Source organism: Capricornis sumatraensis, chromosome 3, assembly GCF_032405125.1.
Source record: "Capricornis sumatraensis isolate serow.1 chromosome 3, serow.2, whole genome shotgun sequence".
In the NCBI taxonomy this organism is placed as follows: Eukaryota; Metazoa; Chordata; class Mammalia; order Artiodactyla; family Bovidae; genus Capricornis; species Capricornis sumatraensis.
Window position 1 is genome coordinate 53,264,010 of NC_091071.1, and position 18,900 is coordinate 53,282,909.

The window sequence follows — 18,900 nt, forward strand, 5'->3', positions numbered from 1 at the left end:
GAAGGCATGAGGAGAAGGGGACGACAGAGGATGAGGCGGTTGGATGGCATCACCAACTCAAAGGAAATGAATTTGAGTAAGCTCCGGGAGTTGGTGATGGACAGGGAAGCCTGGTGTGCTCCTGTCCATGGGGTCACAAAGACTCAGACGTGACTGACTAACACTTTCACTTTCAGAGATGAAAAGAAAATTCTAAAGGACAGAGGAAAATGTGACGGAATGGGTCACACATAGATAAGTAGGAATAAAAAAGGTATTGTGCTTCTCAATGACAAGAATGGAAGGAAGCCAGAATAAAGTTGGATGTGGAAGTCTGAGGGATGAGGAATCACTGTTTTCTTTATTACATATGTTTAGTGCTAACTGATCTTTCAGTTACATGCCTAGAGTGCTTTGCTGAAAAATAGAAGTTAATTAAAACGAACGTAAAGTTGTTCAAGGTTTTAACTTTCCATCAGAGGCTGTGGGGAAATTTTCTGAATTGTGGACTAAGAGAGATTGTTTCTTGTACTAAGACTGACACTACTTGTACTAAGACTGATGACTGAATTTGTCATCTGATTTGTTTACCACACATTGACTCATCTTTAGAAACAGTGTTTTGGATTTGACTGCTTATAAGAATTCTTCTAGTTTGGCACTTTAGAATTTTATGAAAATGCTCTCTTTTTAAAAGCTAAACAAATGTAAAGATATTCTGTGCTTAAAAAACAAAAGTCAAAATTGTCTAGGCTCTTCTCTCAGTAGTAACCACATCCCTTGTAAGGTAAAGAGATCATTTACAGCCAGTCATCTGCTACACTTCTCCAAAGCTTGCCTTATTCAAACTGACTACACCTGTAGCAGATTTCTTTCTCAGGGCCTTCTCAGTGTTAAATCATGTCCAACTCTTTGCAACCCCAAGGGCTATACCCTGCCAAGTTCCTCTGTCCATGGAATTTACCAGGCAAGAATACTGAAGTGGGTAGCCATTCCCTTCTCCAGGGGATTTTCCCAAGCCAGGGATCAAACCTGGGTCTCCCGCATTGCAGGCAGATTCTTTACTGTCTGAACCACAGGAAAGTCCCAAGAATCTGGGAACAGGCTGCCATTTCCTCCTCCAAGGGACATTCCAGAGCCAGGGATCAAGCCCATGTCTCCTGTGTTTCCTACACTGCAGGAGAGTTCTTTACCCCTGAGTCACCTGGGAAGCCCATTCAATGCCTGATTAGTCCCTAAACAACAAAAGGTTTTTATTTTTGTTTTATGAGAGGCTTCCAAAAGCACTACTTTACAAAGTAAAGTGTTTCCCCAACAAAGTAGGGGCCTTACTATGGAAGAGTCTAAAGCCTTAATATTTGACTTTCGCTTACGCTAAAAAAATTTCTGAACCGTCAATATTTCGCCTCTTAAGATTGTATACAATCTAGAGAAAATAATGTATGTCCTTCTGATTGATAGTGTTTGAGGCATTTTAAGCTCATTAAACATTTTGAAACAATTTTGGAAGCACTTGTCTATTTTAATAATCATTCTTAAAAGAGCTAGCAAAATTTAATGAAGAGTAAATTATTTCTAGTACCAAATATTTATTTCAATCTACAGTTTATTCTAATGTTTTAAGCAAATCCCATTGGACCAAAGTTAATGCATTTTTGTCATAACTTTTAATTTGCTCTTCTTACAATGAAGTAACATCAGCTAAGTCAGTTATGAACCCCGGGTGTCTTTGGGACTTTAACCCATATTTAATCTGTATTTTCATAAAGAGTATAATTTCAACTTCCTGACCTCTCTCTTAAGCTGCAGGTGCCATCAAGTCAGAAGCCAGAGGAAACTGCTACTTCCTTCTTGGTCAATTATTAGAATCAGAAAGCAAGAATTTTGACTTTCAAAAGTAAATTTTTTAACACATTCCCCATTCTCAACAGAATGTTCTACAAAATTTATAAATCACTCCAGGGAGATTTCCAGAGAGTTTCAAAATGTGAACAGCTGTGAGCTACCTAAATGACCCATTTTGCCAAGAAGTTTCTACTCCAGAGATGAAGTAATAAGTCATTATCAGTTTTTACTTAAACTATCTGCCACTATTCAATGAGAAAGTTTATAGTTTTCTTTAACTCTCTCTCATCTGAAAGTAAAAATAAAATCTTATTCAGAGTTAAAGAAAATATCTAAAGCACATAGCGTATTTCTGGGAAAATGCCAGTCATCAACAATATTCAGTTCAGTTCAGTTCAGTCGCTCAGTCATGTCCGACTCTTTGCGACCCCATGAATCGCTTCCTCAATTTATCCTGAAACAGAAGGAAGTTTCCAGAAGCGCTAAGTACTTACAGATACACTAATTAGTAACCACGCAAAGTTGAATTTGTTTTTATGCTTCTTCACAATTAACCCCCCAAAAGAGGGTCCTCCAACCATAGTATTTTTAATTTTCTGAATAGTGACAAATAACCATGAGAATGTAAGTCAAGGACACCATATATAAGGAACCATGGTTAACCCTGTGAACATTAACTTTGCTGAAAAGGCATAGAAACATTTCCCAGGGAAAGATTTTCGTACTTGCTTACTTATGCCATCCCACCACCCCAGCCTCACCCAGACGCACAGAATAAAGCATAAAACTTGATTTGAGTGCATGACCCATTGCAAAAAGATTAAAATACAAATTCCTCATCACAATCTACATGATCCTACGTACAATGTCCTGATATACTTGGGTGGAATTCTCTTCTTGTTCACAGGTCTCTAGACTCTAGAACTATTAAGGTCCTGCACCTGAATAGGTTTTGCTTACTTGTGCTACTATTCCTAGTAAATTCTGCTTTGGTGCCCTTCCCCCAACCCATAATGAGCTGGTACATTCATCTCCCTGTTGCTGGGAGAACTGGCTGCTAATAGCTCCCACCTGCATCATTGTCCCCAGCTGACAGTAGTTACTTCCCCTAGAAATTATGCTTCCCAGAGTGGCTCATGCTGCTGCTGCTGCTGCTAAGTTGCTTCAGTCGTGTCCAACTCTGTGTAACCCTATAGATGGCAGCCCACCAAGCTCCCCGTCCCTAGGATTCTCCAGACAAGAACACTGGAGTGGGTTGCCATTTCCTTTTCCAATGCATGAAAGTGAAAAGTGAAAGTGAAGTCGCTCAGTCGTGTCTGACTCTCAGCGACCCCATGGACTGCAGCCTACCAGGCTCCTCCGTCCATGGGATTTTCCAGGCAATAGTACTGGAGTGGGGTGCCATTGCCTTCTCCAAGAGTGGCTCATACAAGGACTGAAAAGAAGCTATGAAAGAAAAACTCCTGTGCATCAAGAGAGGACAAATCTTACATGCAATTTACACTCCAAGCCCTTGTCCTATGCATTAGGCCAGATCCAGATTTTACCTGAGACCACATGCTTGCTCACCTCATTCTTCCAATCCTGCTTCATTCCCTTCTTTAATGCTTTTCAGTAAGTTATGGGAGCTCAAATCCTTCTTTCAAGATCTGTTCCTGGGACCTATGGAGAACACACTCCTTTCTAATTCGTGGAATACCTCCTATTTCTTGACTTTTAGGTTCCAGAGTAATTATTACCTTCAGAAAATGCTCTTCTACAAAAAGTATGTTCACCCTCTATCCCTCCCTTCCTATCTACTCAGCCCTGGTCTGTTTCAGTCATTGAACATACTGCCTTTTATCAATCTGAGTAGTTGAGCAATATGAATAAAAATAAGTGTTTATCTATTAATAAATGTCTACCTGAAAATACAAAGTAAATTCCTTGAAAGCATAGACCATGTCCCTATTATCAAGCTTTGTACTCCTCGTATCTATCCAAATCCTGGGCACATAGCAGATGATCAATTAATATGAAAATCAATTAGCATCCAAATGGATGGCTCTACTTCAGAAACTTTGCTTTCTGATGACATAACTGTTTAGAGAGATACATCTCAGGGGTAATTAATATGCTCCCAAACTCTGTGTCTCAAATGTCAGCTGAATTATGCCAGAGCAGGTTTATAATCAATTAATCGCTGATGTTTTTTCCTAACACATTGTGGTAAAACAAAGATTTTTCATGCTTGAATATAGTGAGGTCCTTGTTTATCAGATGTGACACTTTTTACTCTGTTTTGAGATTTTAAAAATCTGATTTGTATTCCTGATGTGATAGAAGTTAATCCACTTTAACCTAGCCATAGGTTCAGAGTTGTCTAGCTTTAGATCATTTCAAATGTTTAAATATATGTATGTCACGTGTATGTGGTATGTACATTCATTGGAAGACAAAAGGTCATTTTAATTTGAAATATTTCATTTATATTGTTTCAACGTTTAATGATTTTTTTTGCCTTTGCATCTAAATAGTGTATGAAGTACGTATTCTTTTCACTGTATATAAAATAATACCTTAATTGTATAATACACACTAAGTACCTGCCCATTATAACTCTAGCTATCATGTGCATCAGAATGTTTTCTTAGGAATATTCCCTTGTTATTGAGATTTTGATTTAAAGAAAAAAGCCAATAATAATTTCATTCTTTTTTATTTTACTGAGAGCAACTTTGGCAATTTGAGGATGCTTAACACTAAATGGCCGGAGAAGGTAATGGCACCCCACTCTAGTACTGCTGCCTGGAAAATCCCACGGACGGAGGAGCCTGGAAGGGTGCAGTCCATGGGGTCGCTGAGGGTCGGACACGACTGAGCGACTTCACTTTCACTTCTCACTTTCATGCACTGGAGAAGGAAATGGCAACCCACTCCAGTGTTCTTGCCTGGAGAATCCCAGGGACGGGGGAGTCTGGTGGGCTGCCTTCTCTGCGGTCGCACAGAGTCGGACACGACTGAAGCGACTTAGCAGCAGCAGCAACACTAGATGGCAGGATGAGACTGTAGATTCCCAACTCCTCAACACTACAGTGCTTTCTCAAAGGTGCTAAGAATTCTTTGGCAAATACACTGTATTCTTCTTTAATACATTCTTCTTTAATATATGCATTATATATAGTTCTGGGCTTCCCTGTTTACTCAGACGGTAAAGAATCTGCCTGCAATTCAGGAGACCTGGGTTCGATCCCTGGGTTGTGACGACCCCCTGCAGGAGGGCATGGCAACCCACTCCAGTATTCTTGCCTGGAAAATTCTATGGACAGAGGAGCCTGGTGGGCTACAGTCCATAGGATGGCAAGAGTTGGACACAACTAAGTGACTAAGCACAGCACAGCATATAGTTCTACATTCCTTTATATTTAAGAGTTTTCACTGTATATAATACAGTGATATTAAATGAATAAATTATTGAAAAGAAAATATAACTTGCTAATAATTTTAGAAGTTATACAAATATGACAATAGCTGAATAAAATAATCTGTGCTGGGAAAACCTTCATGATATTTGGCATTCTCAGAACTTAATTATTAAATTTTTAATCCAACTATAAAGATGTGATCAGTTAATCAAATGCTGCTTAGGTCAACATGAGTAAACACAAAGTTAAATAAACCATTTATTATTTTCGCAATGAAGGTTGATAGCAAATAAAGAGCAGTTCAGAATAAATTCACAATAAATATCCAGTAATGAAAAGGGCATCTTTCTCAACGCCAACTAACGCTATCCTAGAAATAAAAACTATTTTAAACTCTTCTGGGAAAAGCGATTCAAGTTTCCCAGACAAATTACTCACTCTTAGTATTTTGTACCACTCGTCAGTGCAATATGGATAAGCATTGCTAGGGTGACTGTACATAATTTTTCATCCAAACCAGGACACTTTCAAGCATAAAATATAAACTGGAACTGCCCTAACAAACTTGGGCATATGATCACCCTGATTAGGGAATTTCACCCTTAAGAAGTTCATTTTGTGAGCATTTATGAATTTGTTGTATTTTTAAATTAATTTTTAATTAGTCCATGACATATCTCATTTGCCATTGTTAGCTCTTCTATCAACAGGCTGCCCTTTTAGAGGAGGAGAGGCTCAAACACTCAAAATCCTGAATTCCTTGCAAGATCCTAATCCATCAGAACTTCATAAGAATCAATGAAAAGAATAGGCAGGTTTTTAGCTAATTATAATTGATATGTTTGCCTTTGTTGGAAAAAGACATTATAAAATAGTAAGAGAAATAGTATGTGTAAGCTAGTAAAATAATTTTAATTATACATATATGTATGGACCTGATGTCACGATACTCACTTCAAATTTAAAGTTTTCTGCTCCTTTGAAATTTGTATTTATAGTAAATATTTTAGAAGCAACATTGATTTGTTGATAACTTTTGTGTACAGTTAGAATGAAATCAGCCCTTTGGTTTTAATAATGGAAAATAGCATGTTCACTCTCAAAGGCCCTGCCATCAGACCTGGGTCTTTTAACTACCTGCAGTTCATTTAGTAATAAAATAAGTTGAAAAATGCTGAGCGACTTAGGTAAAATAATAGAAGGTCATGCCAACTTACTTCCATACTAGGATTGTTTTTATTTTTGTGTGTTTCTCCTCAAATTATTGGTGCATTTTAACCAAAACATCATATACATAATTTCCTTGATGAATAAATTATCTAACTGTAAGCAATGACTTTCAGACAATTGAGAACACAGGGGAATTATTAATTTACAACATAATACCTGAAAAACTTCATAGAAATAATTTTTAAAGTTCTTTCTTACACTCTTACCAGGGACAATCTGTCCATAACACGTTTTGTTTAACAATGTTTTGTTTTGTTTTGTTTTGTTGGGCAGAACTATGCTCCAAGGCAGTAGCCACACCATTTCAAAATAAGTGGTCAGTTCAAACCAAACCACATTTTTGGTCGAACATGACTAAGTTAGTAAAATAAAATAAACAGTAATCCAGAGATTTTTAGATAGCCTCCTCCTGAGTGTTAGTCAAAGTGTATTTCAAGTGGTAATTAGTACTCCTTGCTCAAGGACTATTGCTCTTGTGAGCCTTCCATGGAACCACAAAGGTGAGCACAATCTCTCTTGTAGGATTCTGAAATGGACAAGCATGATTAATTATTATTATATATGTCATTCTTCATTGGAGGTCATTCCTGAGTTCTATAGAAAACTTTATTGATAGTGCTCTGCATGGTTTCATCTAGACTGTGTTGGTAGCATTAGTTGCTAATTTAAAAGAATACAGCACTTGATTCTTCATGTGCTACACAATTTATGCTGTAATCAACTAGATAACAGAATACATCCTGTTTTTTCTTAATTCCCCAACACAACTTGTACAGTATTTAGCTCAAAATATGTCTGATCATTAGTAATTAAATGATTGCAAGTGTCATTAAACATATGTTCTGGAAAAATATTTTATAAATAAATACAATACATAGGGCTAAATTAACATATTGATTCATATCTTACTGGCCAAGAATTACCTCATTGATTATCAAAATATCTTCATTTTGTTCTAGTGCATTTCCCCAATATTTATGTCATGTTTCACTGTGAAGATTCATATTTTCGCCTGTGCCTTCATACCCAGAGTGGGTCTCTGAAAGTCCTCATGCCATTTATTTCAACTGGAATTTATAAAACAGCAACTCTGAAGAATTTGATTAGAAGCATGCAGTTTATCTGTTATTTCTAAGTGAGGCTTTTAAATGATAACTAATAAAAATTATCCAAGGGACTTCAAGGAGTATAAGCATGCCTGACCAATAATTTAAATATAAATGCTATAATCTCTATTAGCCTTCCTATTTCATATAGAACTTGATGTAAACTAGAAGTAAAAGAGTAATAGTTTCAGTATTTTAGGACATAAATTTGCAGCATAGATTTTTTTCACTCACTGGAGTTTACTAGTGGGCAAATGAACAGTGAATCTTGAAGGAAAAATAATTACCATCTTCTGCAAACTTGTTGGCAAAAGTTTTAGTTCTTCATAACTTAAATTCAAAAACTATATATTGATCTCTTTCTGGGAGTCAGATGATAAACCAAGAGTGAGTGTTGAGATGACATGAACAGTGATCATTCACGCACATAATAAAGTCTAGTATTTTATTTTGCTCTGAATTTTAAGATGGGAACAACAAGACTTAAATTTTGTCAAAGGCTGCACTAGAAAATATCAGAACCAGGACTGGAATTTCTTGTTTCTTGGTCCAATCCTAGTGATTTTTCTGTCTTCTTAGTGGTTCCCTGAACAGTGTATTCACTCCACAGCAGAATTCAGGAAAACTTTCACCTGACAATATCCACGTCAGTATTCTGATTAAAGAACCACTGTTTGTGGAGTCAGTCATAGTCGGTAACTTGGACTTTTTTTTTTTTTATCATGGCCTGAAATAAATTACTCAAAATGCAGCCTTCCAAAGCAAAGCAAAACCAAGCCCTAACTGCAAATAATGATATTCTACAACCTTGCAACCTCTGGTTATTTTCTATCTCCCAATAACTAAAGAGGCATAAGCTAGTTTCTTATAAGCTTTATAACTATAATTTGATAGAGATTAGTATGTATCCTGTTTATATGCATTTATTTTTATTGACCTTGATCCTATTGATCCTAAAATCACCAATTATGTAATGTTTCTTCTGTGGATCCAAACAATAAAAATGTCAGCAGGAACATACTGTTTAAAAAACATAAATCTTCTTTAATTTATATTGCCTGGTCTTTTGTTAATTTTACAAGGAATTTGAGCATCTCATTTTGTTCTGGAATTGCAGTAACATACCAATATCTCAGTGCCTCTGATCTCAAATTTATTCAGAATTGAGAAATCATCATGATATCATCTCTATTTCTAAATGTTACCTAATTTGTTGATTGAAAATGTTAAAAATATAGGAATTTTAGATATTATTTGATACATCTCTTCTAGTTTATAGATGAGAAAATTGATATCCATACAAAGCAAGTGACTTTTAGTGCTGTTTAAGTTTCAGAAATTATAGTTATTGTTGTATTTCACACATACTATATTGTTTAAAAAAGTACATTTCAAATTTAAAGCTTTCTTCTGTGATAACTTCCAATGATTTATTAAACACATTTTAGAATAAAATTACGTTTTGAGGCAAACCTTTTTGTAAAATGTAAAAGTATGTTATATAATTTACCTTGTTTCAAAATTTATATTTATAAACTATCTGCATTTTTGTTAAGGATATTTTGAGGTACAAGTTATTAATTACTTTTTTACTTCATAGGTGATAAGTCAAATATTTTAAAATATGTGCAATTATTTACATGTATAAGTGTTCTCAAGGGTACTTTCTCTAAAATATATATTCATATATAATGAAAAATAATTATATATGTATATCTATACACACAACACATATACACATAATGGTTCTGGTTAGGACATATTCCTATGTCATGAACAAAATTAAAAAAATGTTCAAAAAACCTGCAGGAAAGAGTTTCATCATTTAATTGTGGAAAACTGATAAGGGAATAGCTCTGATTATCAGAGGTCCAAATTAACAAGAATTAGATCACAGAACTAATTCTGATGGGAAAATAGTTATTACTTTTCTGTGTTCCTCTATGAAGAAAGACACGTTACATTAAAACATTCCCTTGATGCTTTGTGAAGTATAATTCAACACACACACACACACACACACACACACACACACACACACACAAACACACACACACACACTCCCGAACTCCTTTAATTCTTTGAGCAGAATACTATTCAGATTTCCTTCAAACCATAGGCAGCTCTGTTTGACAAGTTCTAACAGAACTCAGTCAAGGTGAAATCCAGCCAGCTTTTGCTGCTAACAATGTGTTCATACAGCATATGATGTGTGTCTGTTCAGGCTGCTTCTCGTTCCTGTCTCAGAATAAAAAAGGAGTGCTGCTTTCCTGGGGTATGCCATTTGAGAAAGAAAGTAACCTAACACTAACTGCAGGCGGGGTCAGAGTGATGTAACAGGAAGCTCTGATGTTTCCCTTCTGCTGCTGAGCACATACAATGTGACAACCCTTCCAGTCCACTCAGAACAACACTCTCTCCAGCAGTGTCACCTCCTGCCTGAGGATCACCAAGCTCTGCTAACTGGACCTCACCCTGCCTGCAGGATCATATTGCAAGGCTTTCACCCTTCCCCACCTTGCCTGGGGGTACATTTCTTCTGCGGAATCTCAGAAAATCAAATTCCATCCTAAGAATAGTTCACCAAGAATTTCCTTAGGAGCTGTTCTGGGTAAGTGCATTATTCAAAATAAATATATTTATTCAGAGTAGTATTCTCAAGTCGTTTGACAATGTTTTTACTATAGACCTCAGCTAGTAACATTGAAATTATGTTTAAACAATTTACATTTATTTCATGTGTTAGAAAAATGACAGTATATCTCCCCAAGATGTACACAATACCTGTTACTACTAGATATTATTAGGTACAGTGCTACTCTAGAAAATAAATTTGGGAAGTAATAAAACATCTAAATGTATTTAAAGCCATACTTCTGAACAAATATCTTAATCAGGGAACAATGCCTTTTAAAATTAGCTCTACTATTAGCTAAGCTTAAATTTTGACAGCTGGAAAACATTTTTCCCCCACAAGAGTCTTTAAACTTTCCATATAATCACTGTTTTAAAAAGGGGAGTGAGAAAATACTTTGGGGATCTTGGAGCCTCACTCACTCTGCTGTTAAACACAATGGAGAATCTAAGGAAAAGTAATAACTTCGGATTTATTATATTTGTCTTCTATTTGCCTTCTACCTCTATTTACACATACATCTCGAACTACTGAACTAATGGAATTTTCATTGTTCGCTGTTGCCAGATGTGTTTAAATCTCTTTGACTAACCCTGAACTGTTTCCGCTGTGTTGGATCATGGGGTGGGCAACAAAGGAAAAAAAACTAAGGTTGAGAAAATGTTGGTATTTCTATATTAACTCTAATTTCAAAGCTTTTTATAGCTAAGAAGTAATAGAATGTGTTGCTTCCATTTGTCTGATAACCTTCTGCAAGCTTTTTTGGGAGGGTGTGATATTGAGATAACAAAGAAAATAGCAAAGATTTCCCAATTGGGTATATCAGATTGTTAAAGAGAAATTAAAGTGTGTTTAAAAAAAAGTAATTTCCAGGATAGAACTTACTGAAATGTTGAGATGAAACATCTGTTAATGCTTCTTTCAACAGTACAGACAATTGGACAGTTTAAGAAACGAGTGTCTACTTTATGAGATGTTTGTATAGAGACATGACAAATTTATTGCTGAGGAAAATTAGATGTCAGATTTGGGTTCAAATTATATTGATTGACATAATTTTAGTATATTTTCATACCCAAATGAAATTATAATCTGCAAAATGTCTTTCCATGGAGAAATTCTGTACTTATTCATCCATAATCAGGCACATTAACAGTGGACCACCAACTCATTCTCAGTAATTCCTTTATAAGTTTCTACTCAATTCTTCCATATATTTCTCCAAATAATGGAAACTTCAATTAAGTCTTGTTTTTGTGATTCTTTAAAAAATATTATGGCTGGTTTCCTATCTCCTGTCATTCATTAATTGCACTAAGTTCCTTGACACATTTGTGGAAATGGATATTGTTTTTGAATGTAACTTTGTAAATAGCCATTAGATAATTAGGGGAGGAAATGGAAAGAACACATTAAATGCCGAACCCAATGTCATGGGGTAGTAACAAAACCTAAAAATAGCAGTTCTTTTAGCTTATTTTCTTAGAAGGAGAATTACATTAAATTAATATCATATTTTATAATAAGAAACTTCCTCAAATTCTCTAATCTCTAGTTGCTAACCAAAACCCCACAATTTTCTTGAATAGCTTATTTTTGGTAATAATTATAATGATTTATAATTTTTATTTTCAAATAATAGTGTGGAATATTCAGGAATGAATATTGTGGATCTTTTGGCAAAGGCTTATTATTTGAGAAAATCATTGAAAATTTGAAATAAGAATTCATATTATTATATTCTACAGTTTGCTTTCTTTAACTGTAAGGAAATATCAGAGCACTGAACACATGCTTTCAGCCATAAAGAATTAATTTATGTTTCTGGATGATATTACCCTATAAGATCATAAAATGAATGTACAGAATCTAATGTCAGTTCTAAATATGTAAGATAAAATATAGAATTGAGAAATTACATGGGTAATGTGAGCTAAAATATGTTTACCTGCAATATTTGGTTGTCTTTAAGAATATGCTTTTGGTTATTGCTACAAGTCTCCTCTTCCCCAGTATATCTTGGCACATGCCAAAATATAATTTTGTTAGATAAAATATGTACACTTTTAGAATACATAAGATCTTTCATTCACTTGGAAAAAAATGAATAACAAAATATTATAAAGAAATCAGACTTGGGTCTGTAATTTTAAGACTATGTTAAATGAATGGCCAAGGTGTATATACTTTTCTCATTGGTGATGCCTAGGATATAGTGAACTTTAAATTGCGTCAACACCTAGCATACATATGAGAACCTTCACATTCACTTGTATATAGTCTATCATTCTTTTACGCATAACAGATATTTACTTCCGTAAAAAATTCAAATAATATCAGAACAAGACGTTTACTTTATAAGCTCTATGTTAGCATGGAAAAATTATTTGATAAACATGTATAATCTAATCAAAATTCAGTTAATAGTATTATTACATATTTTTAATTTAGATCATATCTGTAACAATTATAGCAATATTTTGTTTCCAACCTTTACTTCCATAGTTAAAATTTGAGAGTTAATTTTTAAGACTTGCCTTAGTGATTGCTATAGAACAATTAACAAAATACTTTAAAGATCAAAATATACATTTACTATACAAAACTTGTTTATGTATGACATTGAACACAGCTTGAAAAAAAGAATTCTGTTTTTAGAGATACCATGATAATAGTCAACATTTCAGAAAACAAATATATTTAAAGAGCATTATTTGAAGTCATTGGTTTCATTCCTTATCTTTGTTTACGATTCAGAGAAGCTTTTAACCCATAAACATAAGCTATATCATTGCAATGGTGTTAAAGACAGACACTCAAAGAGTCAAACTTGTAGCATCTGTTAGTTCTTGACTTAATCAGACTTTCAGAGAATGAACTTAAGATGGAAAGTCAGTATATACTTGTTTAAAAGATTTGTCTGTGTCCGGTTTTGAAGTCTAGGGACGCACTATATAAATGTCTATAATTTCTTAGGAAATCTTTCCTTTTCTACCAAATTACTACTACCATGTTGCTGTTGCACTATTAAATTTAGGAAATTCTCTCATTTAATACCAGAAAATGCTCTGATGCAGTTAAATGGAAAATAAAAGTTTACCAGAGACACAGGGTCTGCCTACTAATGCCATATATCACACACTTTCCCGTTTATTCACATGGACAACCATGCCTCCCAAATTCTTTCATCAATCCATAGTTATGCAACTCAAAGTAACTGGATAGTTTTCATACCTTAATTTTAGTTTATCTACTTATAAGTTGGTTAATAATTTTGAAGATATAGAGACTTAACTAGTATAAAATTGCATAATATAGAATACACTTAATTGTAAAATTTGGAATGTAAATATTGATTTAGTGTGATTTAAGGAAAAAGAACATATGATTAGATATATGATAATTAAATCAACAAAACCCATTTAAATAATAAGATATTCTTTTATACATACTATTGTCATTCCAGCTTAAACAACTTAAACTTTCCATCCTCAATAAATCCAGATTATTATCTTTTCATATCTAATTTGTTACAATATTGTTCATTAAATTAGATTAAATTAAGTAGTCTACATTTTTCATATTTGAGTAACTTAAAATCAAATTGTTTTAACTTTAATGTTATTTACAAAAAATTAATAAATGGATTTTAAAGGCCCAATAAAAGTCTTCTTAATATTAAAAAATAAAATGGAATCATTGTCTGTGACAGAGTTAGGTTCTATGATTATTAGGTTGCTGGTATTATTATCAAATAAGTTGCAAATGCTTTACCAGAACATATTTCTTCCTTTTTTTTCGCTTAAATTTCTTTACTTAAAAAAGACAGTATCATGCAAAACTAACACAACAATATATTATCACTTGCAAAAATGGTCAAAGGGGTGTATTTACTTTTAAATATGAATCAAGTTTTAATCTGTTTCTTCCTTCATGGTTTAGTTTAATGCATCGTATGCTTTCTACCTTACAACCAATTAATAGGACCAAAACTCAACCCAATAGAAATCTAAATAAACAATTAACCAACCCAACCCTGTGGTATTAAGGTTTTATACCTTATTGCAGTTGTTGGATGGAGCCAATAAGAGAAATCTTATCTGTCAATATGGAACATATTTTTTAAATAAAAAATGTTAATATGGGATAAACTTGTGTATAAATCTGTCATTATTTCTCTATTCTGGCTTAGGTTAACTCAGACCCGATTGTGCTTCTCATAAATCATAGCGACAAGAACAAGTGGTATAGTGAAATAGCAGCTAGAAGGTTTACAAGGTGTCTGTTCCTCTCCTTCCAGCCTAGTCAGTGGGGGGTCATTAGCATATTCATGAGCACACAGACTTGGTTTTATCAATGGAAACTAAGTAAATTTGTCTTATATCCATGCACTGATTTGATACATTTTACAAATGAGTATTAGTTTGAACCCATAACCATTAGTTAACCTGACACCAATTATTATGCAGATATCTGTGCATGAACTTCAGTCTTGCTTCCCTTCCAAGGATAAATTGAAGGGAAAATTGGAACTTCGCTAAGTACTAGAGAAGAATAAATAATGTGATAGCAGAAAATAAGGAAGATTAAAACTCTGCGGAAAGAATGCCAGCAAAACAAAATTGTTGATCTTTTTTTCCTCAATTGTGTTCATTTCAAATATGAGGCAAAATAGGAGACTTGTTTTTATTAGACCTAACATTAGAGTAACAGGCTTAAATATTTTATTAATCAATTTACATATTTCTTTTAAAAATCATTTCAATGAAATTGTTTTGGTTTCAAATCTTTTTTTACGACATGACAGTAAACTTTATTAGCTAAGGCAAAAATATAACTTTTGTAGTTGTGCTTTAGAAATTTAGATATAGTTGTTGTTTGAAGCAGTTCCCTGGAATGGAGTATGTTTTAGACCACAATCATATCATATTTAGTAAAGACATTGCTACATTTTAAATGTGTTAAACACAATTTTATTGAAGTCCCGGCTAACTAAAATATCTTGGAATTGTCAGGTTTACTTGAGTAAATACATATATTTAGTGTCAGGTTGCTTTGCTTTCTTATCCTTGACAATATAAGATGAGGATGTGTTATTGAATGAAGGAGGCATTGGTGGATTTTGTTGTTCTTTAATTGCTAAGTAGTGTCCAACTCTTGGAACTCATGGACTGTTGCCTACCAGGCTCCTCTGTCCATGGATTTCCCAGTCTAGAATATTAGAGTGGGTAGCCATGCCCTCCTCCAGGGAATCTTTGCAACCCAGGGATCCAAATGGAGTCTTTAGCATCCATTTGGAGTCTTTAGTTTCTTTACTGCTGCGCCATCAGAGGAAGCCTTCATTATTAGATTGATCTATCTTAATATTCCTACACTGCCTCCTTTGCTGCAACCTCTAACAGGAGGATCTGCCTTCCCTCCTACAGCATTCCTTCCCAAGGTCAACAGAAGGTGAACCTGTGCACAATGCATTCATACACCAGAACCCTATTTTAAAGGGTGGCTTGCTGCTACTGACTTAGGTAAATTCTTTGAGGGTTTGCTATGTGCCGTAGACATTATTAATTACTAATGTATAAACTCCTTTAATCTTCCCTCAAAGCCCTGGAAATATTATCCTTGTTTGCATGTATGAAACTCATAAACTAAAGCACAGAGCTCCTAAGTAATGTGCCCAAGTTCATACAGTTATCAAGTGGCAAAACAAAGCCTTGAATCCTGACTCATGCTCTGAACAACTCTGCTTCCCTCTTCAATTGGTGATTGCTACCATGTCATCCCTAGTGTAAAGGGATGCTGTTCCTAGAATCTTAAGTGTAGTTAAGTTAGCTCAGTCTCTCAGTGTTGTCCGACTCTTTCCAACCCCATGGACTGCAGCATACCAGGCTTTCCTGTCCATCACCGAATCTTGGAGCTTACTCAAACTCATGTCAATTGAGACAGTGTTGCCATCCAACCATCTCATCCTCTGTCATGCCCTTCACCTCCTGCCTTCAATCTTTCCCAAGGTCAGGGTCTTGTCAAATGAGTCAGCTCTTCACATCAGGTGGCCAAAATATTGGAGTTTCAGCTTCAACATCAGTCCTTCCAATGAACACCCAGGACTGATTTCCTTTAGGATGGACTCGTTGGATCTACCTGCAGTCCAAGGGACTCTCAAGAGTCTTTACCAGTACCACAGTTCAAAAGCATCAATTCTTCGGCCTTCAGGTTTCTTTATAGTTCACCTCTCACATCCATACATGACCACTGGAAAATCCATCTCCTTGACTAGATGGACATTTGTTGACAAAGTAATGTCTCTGCTTATTAATATGCTGTCTAGGTTCTTTTCAAGGAGTAAGAGTCTTTTAATTTCCTGGCTGCAGTCACCATCTGCAGTGATTTTGGAGCTCCAAAAAATAAAGTCAGCTACTGTTTCCAATGTTTCCCCATCTATTTGCCATGATGTGATGGGACTGATGCCATGATCTTAGTTTTCTGAATGTTGAGCTTTAAGCCAACTTTTTCACTCTCCTCCTTCACTTTGATCAAGAGGCTCTTTAGTTCTTCTTTACTTTCTGCCATAAGGGTGGTGTCATCTGCATATCTGAGGTTATTGATATTTCTCCGGTCAATTTTGATTCCAGCTTATGCTTCATCCAGCCTAGCGTTTCTCATGATGTACTCTGCATATAAGTTAAATAAGCAGGGTGACAATATACAGCCTTGACGTACTCCTTTTCCTATTTGGAACCAGTCTGTTGTTCCATGTCCAGTTCTAACTGTTGCTTCCTGTCCTGCATACAGATTTCTCAAGAGGCAGGTCAGGTGGTCTGGTATTCCCATCTCTTTCAGAATTTTCCACAGTTTATTGTGATCCACACAGTCAAAGGCTTTGGCATAGTCAATAAAGCAGAAATAGATGTTTTTCTGGAACTCTCTTGCTTTTTTGATGTTTCAGTGAATGTTGGCAATTTGATTTCTGGTTTCTCTGCCTTTTCTAAATCCAGCTTGAACATCTGGAAGTTCGCGGTTCACATATTGCTGAAGCCTGGCTTGGAGAATTTTGAGCATTACTTTATTAGCATGTGAGATGAGTGCAGTTGTGTGGTAGTTTGAGCATTCTTTTGCATTGCCTTTCTTTGGGATTGGAATGAAAACTGACCTTTTCCAGTCCTGTGGCCACTGCTGAGTTTTCCAAATGTGCTGGCATATTGAGTATAGCACTTTCACAGCATCATCTTTCAAGATTTGAAATAGCTCAACCGGAATTCCATCACCTCCACTACCTTTGTTCATAGAGATGCTTCCTAAGGCCCACTTGACTTCACATTCCAGGATGTCTGGCTCTAGGTGAGTGATCACACCATAGTGAATATCTGGCCGTGAAGATCTTTTTTGTATAGTTCTGTGTATTCTTGCCACCTTTTCTTAATATCTTCTGCTTCTGTTAGGTCCCTACCATTTCTGTCCTTTATTGAGCCCATCTTTGCATGAAATGTTCCCTTGTTATCTCTAATTTTCTTGAAGATATCTCTAGTCTTTCCCAGTCTATTGTTTTCCTCTATTTCTTTTCTTTGATTGCTGAGGAAGGCTTTCTTATCTCTCCTTGCTATTCTTTGGAACTCTGCATTCAAATGGGTATATCTTTCCTTTTCTCCTTTGTTTTTTGCTTCTCTTCTTTTCACTGCTATTTGTAAGGCCTCCTCAGACAGCCATTTTGCTTTTTGCATTTCTTTTCCATGGGGATGGGCTTGATCCCTGTCTCCTGTACAGTGTTACAAACCTCCATCCATAGTTCATCAGGTACTCTATCAAGTCTAGTCCCTTAAATCTATTTCTTACTTCCACTGTATAATCATAAGGAATTTGATGTAGGTCATACATGAATGGTCTAGTGATTTTTCCACTTTCTTCAATTTCAGTCTGAATTTGGCAATAAGGAATTCATGATCTGAGCCAAAGTCAGCTTCCGGTCTTGTTTTTGTTGACTGTGTAGAGCTTCTCCATCTTTGGCTGCAAAGAATATAATCAGTCTGATTTCAGAGTTGACCATCTGGTTATGTCCACGTGTAGAATCTTCTCTTGTGTTGTTGGAAGAGGGTATTTGCTATGACCAGTGTGTTCTCTTGGCAAAACTCTATTAGCCTTTGCCCTGCTTCATTCTACACTCCAAGGCCAAATTTGCCTGTTATTCCAGGTATTTCTTGACTTCCTACTTTTGTGTTCCAGTCCTCTGTAATGAAAAGGACATCTTTTTTGGGTGTTAGTTCTAAAAGGTTGTAGATCTTCATAGAACCGTTCAACAGCTTCTTCAGCACTACTGGTCAGGGCACAGACTTGGATTACCATGATATTGAATGGTTTGCCTTGGAAATGAACAGAGATACTTCTGTTATTTCTGAGATTGCATCCAAGTACTGCATTTCAGACTCTTTTTTGACTATGATGGCTACTCCATTTCTTCTGAGGGATTCCATGGACCTAATATTCTAGGTTCCTACGCAATATTGCTCTCTACAGCATCAGACCTACTTGCATCACCAGTCACATCTACAGCTGGAGTGTTGTTTTTGCTGAGGCTTTGTCTCTTCATTCTTCATGGAGTTTTTTCTCCACTCATCTCCCATAGCATTTTGGACACCTACCAGCCTGGGGAATTCATCTTTCAGTATCCTATCTTTTTGCCTTTTTATGCTGTTCATGGTGTTCTCAAGGC

At 35.4% G+C, this 18,900-nt stretch overlaps 1 protein-coding gene across 1 annotated transcript in view; it reads left to right on the forward strand.

Moving 5' to 3' along the window:
* The first annotated feature begins 10,028 nt into the window (after positions 1-10,028).
* The window catches only part of CALCRL (calcitonin receptor like receptor), a 126,624-nt gene continuing 117,752 nt past the window's right edge, over positions 10,029-18,900 (forward strand). Inside the window, exon 1 of the mRNA XM_068968752.1 lies at positions 10,029-10,175. The gene's annotated coding sequence lies outside the window, so the exon portion shown is untranslated. The remainder of the gene's footprint in view (positions 10,176-18,900) is intronic.